General features: G+C 38.9%; 1 protein-coding gene across 15 annotated transcripts in view; it reads right to left on the reverse strand.

Moving 5' to 3' along the window:
* Nucleotides 1-13,646, reverse strand: part of SGMS1 (sphingomyelin synthase 1) — a 204,175-nt gene that overhangs the window by 106,645 nt on the left and 83,884 nt on the right. For all 15 annotated transcript variants that reach the window (XM_077822310.1, XM_077822307.1, XM_077822309.1 and 12 more), the window contains one exon: nt 7,636-7,695. The gene's annotated coding sequence lies outside the window, so the exon portion shown is untranslated. The remainder of the gene's footprint in view (nt 1-7,635; nt 7,696-13,646) is intronic.

Consider the following 13,646-nt stretch of genomic DNA (forward strand, 5'->3'; position numbering starts at 1 on the left):
AACATACGGTTGCAGTGCTCATTTGATGCACCTCCTAGCCAAAGACTTCAGTATTCCAGAAATAAAGGCTAATGTTGTTGAAGTTGCAAAATACTTCTGTAACAACCACTTTGCAGCAGCTGCTCTGAAAAAAGTGGGAGGAACCAAGCTAACTCTCCCACAAGACGTGTGATGCAACTCAGTAGTGGACTGTTTTGAGCACAATATCAAGAACTGGCCTAATCTGATGACAGTTTGTGAACAAAATCGTGAAAAAATAGATGGCACTGTCACAGCCAAAGTTCTCAACATTGGGCTTAAGAACACATGTCGAGTACCCTGAAGCCTATTTCTGTAGCCTTGAACAAAATGAAGGGAAATAGCTGTTTTATTGCTGATGCTGTTGAAATTTGGAGTGAGTTCTTAAAAAGAGAAATATGCAATGACAGAGTTCAATTACAAGCATTAAAAAAATGAATGGGACAAGTACTAACTCCAGGTCATTTTCTTGCAAATATTCTCAATACTCGGCATCAGGGTCAAACCTTAACTGCAGAAGAGGAGTTGGCTATGACATGGACACCCAGCAATCATCCCTCCATAATGACAACTATAATAAATTTCAGAACTAAGGGGGAACCATTCAAGAAATATACGTTTGCTGACGATGTTTTAAAGAAAGTCACACCAGTGAACTGGTGGAAGTCACTTAAACACTCGGATTCAGAGACTGTTGAAGTGATAATCTCACTTTTAACAGCAGTTGCTGTCTTCTGCCAGTATAGAAAGAATATTTTCTTCCTTTGGACTAATTCATTCCAAATTGAGAAACCGTCTGGGAAAAAGCAGGAAAGCTTGTTTTTCTTTTCCAGATTATGAACAAACAGGAAAATGAAGGTGAAGACGACTGAGTTAGCTGCAGAAGCCAATATTTTACGTTTCTCATGTTGACCTGGCTGACATAGTCTATTTAATTTTTGTTTTGTTTTTAAAAATATTTCCTCTATTTTAGTTAGAAACAATTTTAACAAAAACAAACCTGATTTTAAAAAACTTGAATGTTTAACTAAATTCAAAAATTCATATGCTTGTTTTGTTAAAATATTATATGTTTGCTGTTGAAGAAAAAAATCCAGAATACATAATGTTGTTGTTTTAGTTAAATAAAACGATTTAAATGTCTGTCTGGTGATTTTCTCCTCCAAGAGGCATGGCAAAAAAATCCTCCAAATATTAATGATTAACCTGTTGAACTGGAGATAGTTCACCTCCCAATGACTTCATAAATATCTGCTTCAATTACCGTTGGTAAATGAAATAACCGAACAATCATTCATTTTCTGATATAGCTGTAAAACTAATTGGAAAACTTTTCAAAATAAATCACTTTAAAAATGTATAGTGTGTACCTTCTAAAAATGAAACTTAAAATTACCTCTGAGATGTGAAGAATACGTATTAAGGTTATAACAACCAACAAATCACTAGTATAACAACTAAATAAATCACTAGTCAGGAAGACTCGATTTAATAATGGATTTCTACATAAAAGTGCACTTTTATGTAGCTATCCATGATTAAATCGAGTCTTCCTGACTACTGATTTAAATCATGATTTAAATCAAATCCACCCTAGTTTGCCCTTCATTGTCACCGTATTTTAGTAGCACATGAAAAGACAGAATCTGACAAAGCAAAATGTTAAAATATTAATACCCAAAATACACTACTTATAGATGCTGTTCAGGCATGTCAAAAGACAGGCCCTGCCCTGAGAACTTACAGTCTGAAAGGCAAAGTAAAAAACAAGGATTAGAGGTGGAATAACATTTACAATAAATGTGAACAGGGTAATAAAAATAATAAATGCAACCACAGTACAGCACATGATTATTGGTGATCAGAGTAAGTAATAGTGCTTATTGTCATTTAATTTTCAGAATATGTGATGAGGGATACAGTAATATTAGATATCCCTACACTAGGGACAAATGGCACATGCACACACTCAGATTCATGCATGTACTTCTCATGGAAATAACAGGGAGCCACATTGACTCGACCAAGGGCAGAGTATGTCCCATAGCATGTGCACATGCAAGGACCATAAGGCAGAGAAAAGTGCCAGTTATACTGTCGAGTAAACGCTATACTAACTTAACGTAACTCAAAATATTTGGTAAACAATTGTGCAGTTACATCCAACAGACAGAGGTTAAACAGCATCCAGTCAGCCATATTTCTCCATTCAAAAGACCTACTTTATAAAAATATTGATGGTTTATGTTGCAGCAATAAGAAAGGCTTCTACTATCTACCTTTCCACCCCCCTATGGCAAAATAGGACTGAGAAAGCCTGAAGTAACAGACAGAACTAAGGATTTTCTGGTTTTAAAGCTGTATAAAAAGTTAAATAATTAACCGACAATAACCCTCTGATGTACACCTATATATAATATTACTCCAATTTTTACAGATGGGGAACACAAAAACTGAGTGACTTGCCCATGGTCACAATATTTATGGGGCAGAGCAGAGAGCAAAACTAAAGAGTTTATGGTTCCTTGCCTCCCACTGGCCTTCTAGTCCATGTTTTCTATAAACTTTACTCATCTGATGCAGATTAGAAATACAGATCAGAGGACTTTCTGTTTGCAGCTAACCTGCTCTGGAATCTAAATTCTTGCTGGTTTTAGAATGTGAAGAAAACCAGTGTGTTTCACATGGGTCAACATCTGCAGGCACTCATATCACCTGCTAGGAAAGCCAAGGACTTGGACAATGAAAGAGCTTTTCATATTGTCACAAACTAGGAAATAATTTTTCATTTGCATCAAATTTATAATACACTGCTTGTAACTCTGTGGCTAAAAACATGTTTAAAAACTACACAGTAACCACTCTAAAATACAAAGCGTATACCTGCCTTGATTCACAAACCAAATCTAATTACCTAATCAATTCAAATACTAACCTGAGAAAACTTCCATTGTAACCCCTTCTGAAGTGTGAGACTAGGAAGCTGATTATTAAATACAGTTTTCCAATTACAGCTTTGTACACTTGTTTTAGCCAGTCTTCTCCATCCTGGTTTAACCCGATATGAACAGAACCCTCTATAATTTCTGTAAATATTAAAAATTACTATTTGTCCCTTCTATGCCGAAGTCAACCACAGCAACATAACCAGGCGTCAAAACTCAGGAGTATTGTGTCACCTAAACATCCTACCATCGAGTGGTTAAACATTTTCTTAGGCCCAAAGTCAGCAAGTCTCTTAAGCACATGCCTAGCTTTAAACACTTGAGTAGTCCCATTGACTTCAACGTTTAGTACCTTGTTGAACTGGAACATTAATGAATAAAAACGCTGCTGCTGCTCCCATTCAAGTCAAGGGCATAGCCAACCACTAACTTCAACACGTACAAGATCAGGTTCAAAGTTATATAGTTCACTTGAGTTTCTAATGCTGGGATTACAGCAGCATTTTTGAGAACAGTTTTTCTTGACCCAAGCTACGAACCTTACCAAGCTACATGTTATTAAGCAGCAGAAGTGCCATATCTCATCATCAGCCTGTAATAATCAAATAGTTTTGTTAAAAGTTTCCAGATACCACGAAATAGAAGCACAGCCAAGATTTAGGTGAATCATACCCTAGGTTCACTATGCAAGATGCACAAAAATATTTTAGAGTGACAGGACTAATTTTAATGCTTCCCTTGTAAATTAAGTAGTTAGTCGTTTGCGTTATTCAAATGTCGGTTTCATTTTAACTCACACTGTGCTGGACTCTCAGTATGTTACAGATACAGTCCCATATATCTGTGGGCAGGTATGTTAGTATTGTACTACAGGGAAACAAATGCTACAAGCAGATTACTACAACAGGTTCAATTTCAAGGGAATCAGAGACATTTATACTTAATGTAGATTCTCTGTTTAATGTCAAGTACCTTTTCACAGAGTAGCATGGCATAGAATTGATGTTGACAAGTAATGGTGATTTGGATCATGGAAAAGATATTATGGATCTCAAATAGAAATAGAATGCCTATAAGCTTTCAAACTGCATCCTGAATTTTATATGAAATTTAACAGCCATCCCCACAACTCAGGCTTGAGGATTCAAATGATTCTCTACATGTTTCAGGAAGTTACCTATTTCTGAAGTTCAAATTTAAGATTCTAGATGTGCACACTTTTGCTGCAGGTGCCTATTAGTGCAACTGATAATTCTTCATTTTGACTTGCTTCACATTTATAGGGTGGACTACTTTACTATCTGTGAGAATATCTTCATACTCTCTACGTAGTCCTAAAGCTATTCTCATCATTCCTTTCAACACTCCAAGACCACATACATCTAAGTCTTGCCAATTCTTTCTGCATAACATCTCTAAAATCTCTAAGGCCTTTCCTATCCATCCACATATATAAAACTCTTGTCCAGGCTCTCAGCTTGCATCTCGATTCTTGCAATACCTTTTTCTCTGGTGTAGACAAACATAATCTTTCCCTACACATAACCATTCAGAAGGTTGCTGCAAAGATCGTTTTCTAGCCCATCGCTTTGACCATGTCATTCTCTCTTTGCATCCTGTTAACTGGCTCCCTGTTCTCTATCCTATCAAACTACTTGTCTTCCCTTTCAAGGCTCTTCACGATGATCTATCTCCACTCAATCTATCATCTCTAATTCAGCATTGAACGGTCTACTCCCATCTCCTATCAGCCTTCCTCCACTGCCCACTTGTTAAATTTTCAAACAAGCACTTAACGATACTATCTACACTGCAGTTAGACACATGTGGCTGGCCCAAGCCAGCTGACTTGGGTTCCTGAAGCTCAGTCTAAGGGGCTGTTTAACTACAGTGTATACTTTCAGGATCTGGGGTCCTCCCATCTCCCAAGGTTCTAGAGCCCAGGCTGCAGCCAGAGCCCAAAGATCAAACCGCAATTAAACAGCCCTCTACCCTGAGCCCTGCGAACGTTAGTCAGCTTGCATGGGCCAGTTGTGGGTTTTTAACTGCCATGTAAACATACCCTAAGTGCTCTCTCCCATGCTGCCCTGCATGGAAGAAGCTCCCTGTAAACATCCACAGTTACCTCATCATCCTACCTCATATCTCTCCTTACTACTCTCCTCCACCATGAGGTCTTACCAAAAAAAACCCCCAGAAAACAAAAAAACCTGACAAGTAAGTCTGCTGGCGAGCTGAGACCACAGCCTATCATGCTGACCAGTATTATTTCACTGTTTCCTTGTGCTCTCCTGTTAGTCTGTCTGTATCCATCTGTTATCTCTTGTTGCATGCTTAGATTATATGCTCCTTGGTGCAGAAACAGTCTTTTTGTTCTGTGTTTGTACTGCACCTAGCAAAATGGGTCCTGGACCATGACAGGGCTCCTAGACCCTACTATAATAAATATATCTCTAACATAGCTTGCTACAAGCAGCAACACTCAAAGCTGGCCCACACTCTAAGATCCTTTGGACTAGCACTTCTCAGGTTTAAGTTCCTCTTTTTGAAAACAAGTTCACAAAATAAATGCTAGCCACACTGGTGATAATCACAGGGCTACCAGATCACATACAGTCCACAAAATCTGGTATCATTCCCCTCACTATGACCCTTGGAATCCCCTGGACCTCCCAACTAATTGTGATGAGAACCCTCTTTCTTTTGACTGTAGTAGCTTTACAATAACATGGAATAGTTTTATTTTAAATAAACTGAGTAAATAAGCATTACAGAAAGCACCCAGAAGCAGGAAAGGTAAAATATAAAAACTTTAAAAAAATATAGTGATGGTAGAAAAATACCAAGCAGACATTAAACACAACAGACAAACATGAAAAAAGTGATGTCAGTGAGGTTGAATGGATGCCTGAGAGGGGGCAGATCCACACATGAAATCTTGTATTCTGACATCTTTTCCTCACACTCTGTATTACAATCACAGGAAATGGTAGTTTCACACTTTGAAACTTGGTGCTGAAGTATTTGTCTTGGCCTTAGAATCTATTTAATGTTACTATCTCTTACACAGATCACCTTTTACAAGCCTTCAAATGTGAAATGAACTTCCCTACTACTGTATTCTTTGTTTAGAGCCATCCAAAAAACCAAACCTAATTTCAACTAAAAGTCCTTCATCCCCTTTTCAGCACAATCATAATTATACATTGAAGTGCATAAAATGGTAAGAAGCAAACTCTCTACTCTTAGTCAGAAAAAAGACTAACGAGTTAGGAAAAAACTAATTTCTGGTTCACATTTTAGATGCAAATGTGAGATAGTATCTTCTGCCAGACTAGAAGTGTATCCTTTGACTACTTATTACCTAGCACAATGGGATCCTGGTCCATGACTAGGGCTCCTCAGCACTCCGGAAATATAAATAAATAAATCAATCAATAAATAATAGTTTAGTGATCCATATCCTGCAATTTCTTCAGTCTCTACTGAAGCCAATCAACACTTGATCAGAGTAAGGTCTGAATAGGGACTGCAAGTCTGCCTCTATGCACCTGAACCTATGAGTAAGGCTGTGTGTCTGTCATGTAGGTCATGGATTCCGTGACTTTCCATAACTTCTGCAGCCAATGCGGCTGGCTCAGGGGCTGCCCCTTGGGACAGCAGCAGTAGTTTAGGCACGGGAGGGGCAGGGTGTTGGACAGCATTTACCTTGGGGAGGGGAGCTTCAGGGACATGCTGATAGGGGCTGGATAGGGAGCCTGCCAGCCCTTCCCCCGACAGCACCAGCGGGGGTCCCGGGCCACACGCCGCTGCCCCCCTGCAGAGATTCCGAGTCACGTGCCACCACTGCTGCCTCCTCCCTCCCCTCACCCCTCCACTAGCGCCAGCAGGGGTCCCGGGCTGCGCGCTGCCACCTACCCTCCACCCCAGCACCAGCAGGGGTCCTGGGCTCCATGCCACCGCCCGCCTCCCCATGCCCAGCACCAGCGGGTTCCCAGGCCACCTCCGCTCAGCACCCGCGGCCCCCAGCCTGAGATTTAGTTAGGGGTATATAGTAAAAGTCATGGACAGGTCACGGACCATGAAATTTTGTTTACTGCTTGTGACCAGTCCATGACTTTTCCTAAAAATACCAGTGACTAAAACACAGCCTTACCTATGAGATACTGAGCACTTACCTTGGGGCTTTATTTGATCATAGTACAATGATTGCTACTGTATATTACTACTACTATTTTCTTAAAATAAAAGATACTGTACCAGATATACCACTGTATAATTGTATTACCTCCACACACAACTGTATATTAAACCCAAATTGCCAAATGAAATTTGCGTCAGCATCTCTCAAATAAGTCAAGACATAATGCAAGTGTGCACTAAACGCAGACTCTCTAGACTTTCAATCAACAGCACTTCCCATAATGGATTCAATACTGTATAGCAATGTGTCCAAGTTCTCAGGTCCCAAGCTTTTGGAGTAACTAGTTTCTCATCTCTAAAAACTCAATTTTAATTGAACTACCCCATAATAATGGGCTTTTTTAATCAACTTGATTAAAAGTATTTTGTCAAAATTTGTTAAATGCTCCAATGACAATTTTCATACAAGTATATTCTTTGTTGAGCAGCACACTTGAAGCAAAAAATGGAAAAGAGAAAGGTCATTTACCTTTAGAGTGTCATTCACCTTCCCAGATTAATCTATCATTCTTCAAACCTCTCTCTCTCTCTAAGAGAAAACATAAAACAAAGATCATTTTAACTTTCATGTTCTCCTTTAAACACTTTGGCTGATTAAGACAGACTTCTTCCAGAGCAAGTACCTTTAAAAAAGTTCACTTTATATACATATGAAGAAATATAATGAAGAAATAAAGCACTTCTGTAGGTATGTTTGAAAGTATCTGACGAGAGAGAGAAAGAACAGGAGATAGGAATAAGAACTTTCATTTTATAGTCCTGCATTTACCACAGACTGTAAGCAGTAAACTGGTTCAAGCAGTTAAATTCAGGTACACACTAGCTTCAGCCCTCCAAGATACACAAGCATTCTGAAAACATTCCTACCTATGGCTTTTTGCACAACAGTCAAACTAATTACCTCTACTTGTAATTGACTGAAAAGCTCTGGTTATTTATGACTAACAATGTTTTGCATTTCCAATTTACTTAGAAATTGTATAAATAACCAGTGTTAGCTGATCTTTAACTAGGTCGACAATTTACAACACTATAATGCAAGTGTCAACATACAGGTAGTTTCCCCATTCAATGTTATGTTTAAGAAGTATCCAAGAAAGGTTTTCATAATACACAAATAAAACGGCATTGGGGAAATGTCTTAGTTCTCATTGCATAAGTTACCATAGTTTATAGATATACACTAATATTTGTTGCATAACTTCACTTAGAGGTAGGTCAAACCCAGACTTGGCAAGATAGAATGAAATAAGCTGCACTTGTTTTATCAACTGTCATTCAATTTTATTAGTACTTGTTGCCTCTGCTTGGCCATAGATTGGAGAAAAATGCCACACACTGTAAGTGCCGCTTATTGGTATGCCCTTGTACTCGCCAACTACATCTAAATCCTGCTGTTACAGAGGCCAGAAACAGTGAATATGATTATTAATGGGCTGCTGAGAACTGATTTTCAGAGGCTATATGGGTTTTATTTCCTAAATCTGTTTATATGGCCTCAATTCTGCCCCCAATTGGATACCCATTACAGTACATTTCTACTCCAAATATTTACATTTACAAGTTATATCTTAATATTCTCCTCAAAATAAAGATATAGCTATTTAATTTTAGAAATCTTTTCAATTTATAAAAGGAGAGAAAAAACTCACTTATGGCTCCTACGACCAACACATATAATAGCCACCCTCAACCTCATTTTGTTAATCTCATTTCTTTGAGGAATATTTTCCAAATAAAACCTTCAATTTTCAATGTAGAAATATCTTAAATATCTTCTCCTCCTACTCTGACAGTCCAAATTAATTTTGGCTTTTTTAGTCAGTTCTCTTTGACCTACTCTTCAGAACTTACTGGGACTGTATTTCCTTAATCATATTTTTGTTCTCTTTTTATCCAGTGCTTCTCTTTTTGTACAATAATAGGTATTACTGTTCACAAGAAATTCAGCTCCATCTCATCTTCAGATTGTTCTCCCTGAGTTTCTTTTCTCAGTGCAAGGGTGGAGGATCTTTTTACTTTCTTCACTGAGAATAAAACTTTATTGCAGAAGGTCAAATCCTTATGTCTCTTTCTAAACTCTTTACTGATTTATTCACTCAGATTCTGCTTTAGCCATAATGCCAGAGAACATAGGTCATAATAAATTTGTGGCCTTATACTAACATACTAACTTTTATTTCCTCATCACTGCATCTTTACTTTTTCTTTAATTAGCATAATCTGGAAATAATATTCCTAGGGGGCTTCTAACACTTCCTGAGGAAAATAGAAAGTTTGCCTTATTACTCATTATTGCATTTGATGAAGTGAGCTGTAACTCACTTACGCTCAAATAAATGAGCTTATGCTCAAATAAATGGGTTAGTCTCTAAGGTGCCACAAGTACTCATTTTCTTTTTGTGGATACAGTCTAACACGGCTGCTACTCGGAAACGTGCCTCATTACTGAAACCTCACTCTTGAAATGCCGATTCAACAGATCTTTTCCTATACGCGACACAGTGAACTCCTTCTCTTGAGGTTTCCTGACCCACCCTTTTATCATTGTATCTTTCATGAGTCTCAATTTTCTTACCATACCTTCTCTCCCCTCCCTTTGTTTCCCCCACCCATACCTGATTTTATTTGCTAAACACAGTTATCAGCACCTGTGACTAAAGGGCTCACTTTTTCTTTTTCTGGTACATTTTTCATCAGTCAACTCAGTGAGTATGTCTGTTCATTGGCCATTAAGCCCCACTAGCAACTGAATTTTTGTTCATGACACACTTTTCCTTTTCAGCATTTGCAGCCTTTTTGTCAGATACTCCACTAGTCCTTCAGACAAAGGCCATCCTCCTCCTATTACTGGCTCTGCATTTCTTGCCTAAATACTGTTTCATGCTTTTAGGGAAGGTCATTGAATATCTGTAGAGCTGGATTTTAATGGAGGGCATAAACATAGGATGGGAGCATGATGGAGGTGAGCTTTACATCTCCCCTCTTGAAGCCACTTTTCTCGGCTTCCACACTTAGGTGATCTTGCTTTCCCCAAAATGGGCTCTTGTTTACTGACAGGAGTACACTAAATTAAGTTTTATCTTTAGAAAGCCTGGCCTCTCATCAGAAAAACTGGTTTATTTGTGAAAGGGACTGTGTCCTCCACAGGGACAAATTCAATTTCTGTTGCTTGCTATAACAAGCGAACAAAAGGAGGCATAGTAACAGCCCAAAAACTTGCATGCAAATGCCAACTATTCCCTAATGCAGGGAGCTGTCAATGTGAAATTACATTACAATAAACCCTTTCAGAGTCTTGGAACATGTCAAGCGGATGAATGGTACAACTGGAACTTCAGGATTTTGGATTCCTCCCACTTCTAACCCACACAACACCCACCAGCAAGCCCATTTTTGCTTGGCAGCAATAAAGTATAAAACACGATATCATACCAAAATTAAAACAGAAAGTAGAACCAACTGAACACAAAAAATAGCAACAGCACACACTTGCTTCCTGGACTTGAAATGGAAATCAAGATCATTACCATAATTATGGTCAAGCCAATTTATTCAGAAATGCCACAAAGAACATCAGTACCGAAGTGCTTCTTTATATAATGCATTAACATTGGTGTTTTGTTAAAAAGGTAATTTTAGTGCTCATGAGTGGTGCCAGACGGAAAGGATTTGAAAATGAAATAGACTCTTTGGTTCTTGTACCAGAACAGCATAGACAGCAACAGTGTGGGCTTCCCCTTTGGTATCCATCCATTGAATCCAATTCTGTCCTAGAGAAATGACGGTAGTTCCCTTACCAGGACCATTACCATTCTCAGTTCCTTCATTCAGCCAGCCAGCCAGCCATTTAATGCCAATGTGTTGTTAAGTTTGTATAGCATAGACGTTATCCCACTAGGAAACCGATGGACCAGATAACATCATTTGAAACATGAGCCTAAGTGCAAAACTGAAGACTCAGGGGAGAAAAAAAAAATGTGTCACTAACATGTTCGTTGTAACAAATGCTATTAATTTATTTTTACTAGGCAAAAATTGAAAGCCACTAACCTTAGTTATACTTAAAGCCATACCTTAACTGTAAGGGATATGTAGACTTGCAACACTAATCTTGGAACTTCACATTTACTTTGCATCATGAACATGCTGGGGTTGTTAATTAAAAGCAAACGGTTTATTCTAAGAAGGAATCTTTTATGAACAATGATAGAAATATTTTAAAAACTGATTCTTAAAGAAGAGACAAAACACCACAGTTTGGATCTAGTACCATACTTCCCCAACATAAGACAGTGTTTGGATCATGGTTTTAAAATGAGCCTATCCCTATTGAAATGTCTTGGACTATAAATGTCTCTATATAGATAAAACCTCATGCATAAATGAGATTTTCCCAACATTTCATAAACTAACTCTGATAAAACCTAGAGGAAAGTTGAAGTCTAAAGCTGCATAAGAAAATATGGTGCCTCTCTCTTCACAGACTTTCCAAAGCTCATGCCACTTGTACAAATTTATTAGGAAACAGAAGAACTATCAGGTATAACTCAATATTAAATTCTGGGTCAAAACAGTGTCAAAACAGAGGGTGTAAAGATGCTGTACAGAGCTACCCCATATGTCAAGGTTCCTTCCCCACTCTGAACTTTAGGGTACAGATGAGGGGACCTGTATGAAAAAAACCCTAAGCTTATTTTTACCAGCTTAGGTTAAAACTTCCCCAAGGTACAAACTATTTTACCTTTTGTCCCTGGACCTTATTGCTGCCACCACCAAGCGTCTAACAAAAACAACAGCGTCTAACAAAAACAACAGGGAAAGAACCCACTTGGAAACGTCTTTCCTCCCAAAATCCCCCCAAGCCCTACACCCCTTTCCTGGGGAAGGCTTGATAAAAATCCTCACCAATTTGCATAGGTGAACACAGACCCAAACCCTTGGATCTTAAGAACAATGAAAAAGCAATCAGGTTCTTAGAAGAAGAATTTTAATTAAAGAAAAAGTAAAAGAATCACCTCTGTAAAATCAGGAAGGTAAATACCTCACAGAGTAATCATATTCAAAACATAGAGAATCCCTCTAGGCAAAACCTTAAGTTGCAAAAAGTCACAAAAACCGGAATATACATTCCATTCAGCACAACTTATTTTATCAGCCATTTAAACAAGACAGAATCTAACACATATCTAACTAGATTGCTTATTAACCCTTTACAGGAATTCTGACCTGCATTCCTGCTCTGGTCCCGGCAAAATGTAACACAGACAGAGAGAACCCTTTGTTTCCCCCCCACTCCAGCTTTGAAAGTATCTTGTCTCCTCATTGGTCATTTTGGTCAGGTGCCAATGAGGTTGTCTTAGCTTCTTAACCCTTTACAGGTGAGAGGATTTTTCCTCTGGCCAGGAGGGATTTAAAGGTGTTTAACCTTCCCTTTATATTTATGACATGCTCCCCAAAATCACAAATAGGGTGGAATGCTGGCTGTGATTTCTTCCTGGAGCTCTAGGAGAAAACAGAGTTAATAAGACACATGCACCTCTAAATATACTACCCAATATATAAAGACTAACAATATTTTTCACATCTCAAGGACGATTTTAACCAGTTGATTCTGGGAAACTTTCACGGGAGAGTGCATCAGCCACTTTGTTAGAAGCTCCTGAGGTGTGTTGGATGTCGAAATCAAAATCTTGGAGAGCTAAACTCTACTGAATAAGTTTTTTGTTATTTCCCGTGGCAGCATGAAGCCACTGTAGCGCAGCATGGTCGATTTGCAAGTGGAAACGCCGTCCCCAAACATACGGGCATAGCTTTTCCAGAGCGTAGACAATGGGGTAACATTCTTTTTCACTGACTGACCAGTTGCTTTCCCTCTCAGACAGCTTCTTGCTGAGAAACACTACAGGATGGAATTTTTGATCCAGTCCTTCCTGCATTAAAACTGCTCCCACACCATGCTTGGACGCATGGGTGGTTACTAGGAATGGTTTGTCAAAGTCTGGGGCCCTTAGCACAGGGTCAGACATGAGTGTCGCTTTAAGCTGGTTAAAGGCCTTCTGACGCTCTTTGGTCCACTGAACAGCATTTGGCTGTTTCTTTTTGGTTAGAACTGTCAGTGGGGTGGCAATTTGGCTGTATTGCAGTTCAAATCACCTATAATATCCGGCCAAGCCTAAGAAGGATTGGACCTGTTTCTTTGACTTTGGGACAGGCCACTTTTGGATAGCATCCACTTTGGCCTGTAGGGGGTTGATAATTCCTTGACCCACCTGGTGTCCAAGGTAAGTCACTCTGTTTAGGCCTATTTGACACTTCTTAGCCTTAACAGTTAGTCCTGCCTCCCTTATGCGCTCAAGGACTTTTTGTAGATGTTCCAGGTGGTCTGCCCAGGAATCCGAAAATATGGCCACATCGTCAAGGTAGGCGACTCCATATTCTCCTAATCCCACTAGGAGACCATCTACAAGTCTTTGGAAG

The sequence above is a fragment of the Eretmochelys imbricata genome, chromosome 7 (genome assembly GCF_965152235.1).
Source record: "Eretmochelys imbricata isolate rEreImb1 chromosome 7, rEreImb1.hap1, whole genome shotgun sequence".
Classification (NCBI taxonomy): domain Eukaryota; kingdom Metazoa; phylum Chordata; order Testudines; family Cheloniidae; genus Eretmochelys; species Eretmochelys imbricata.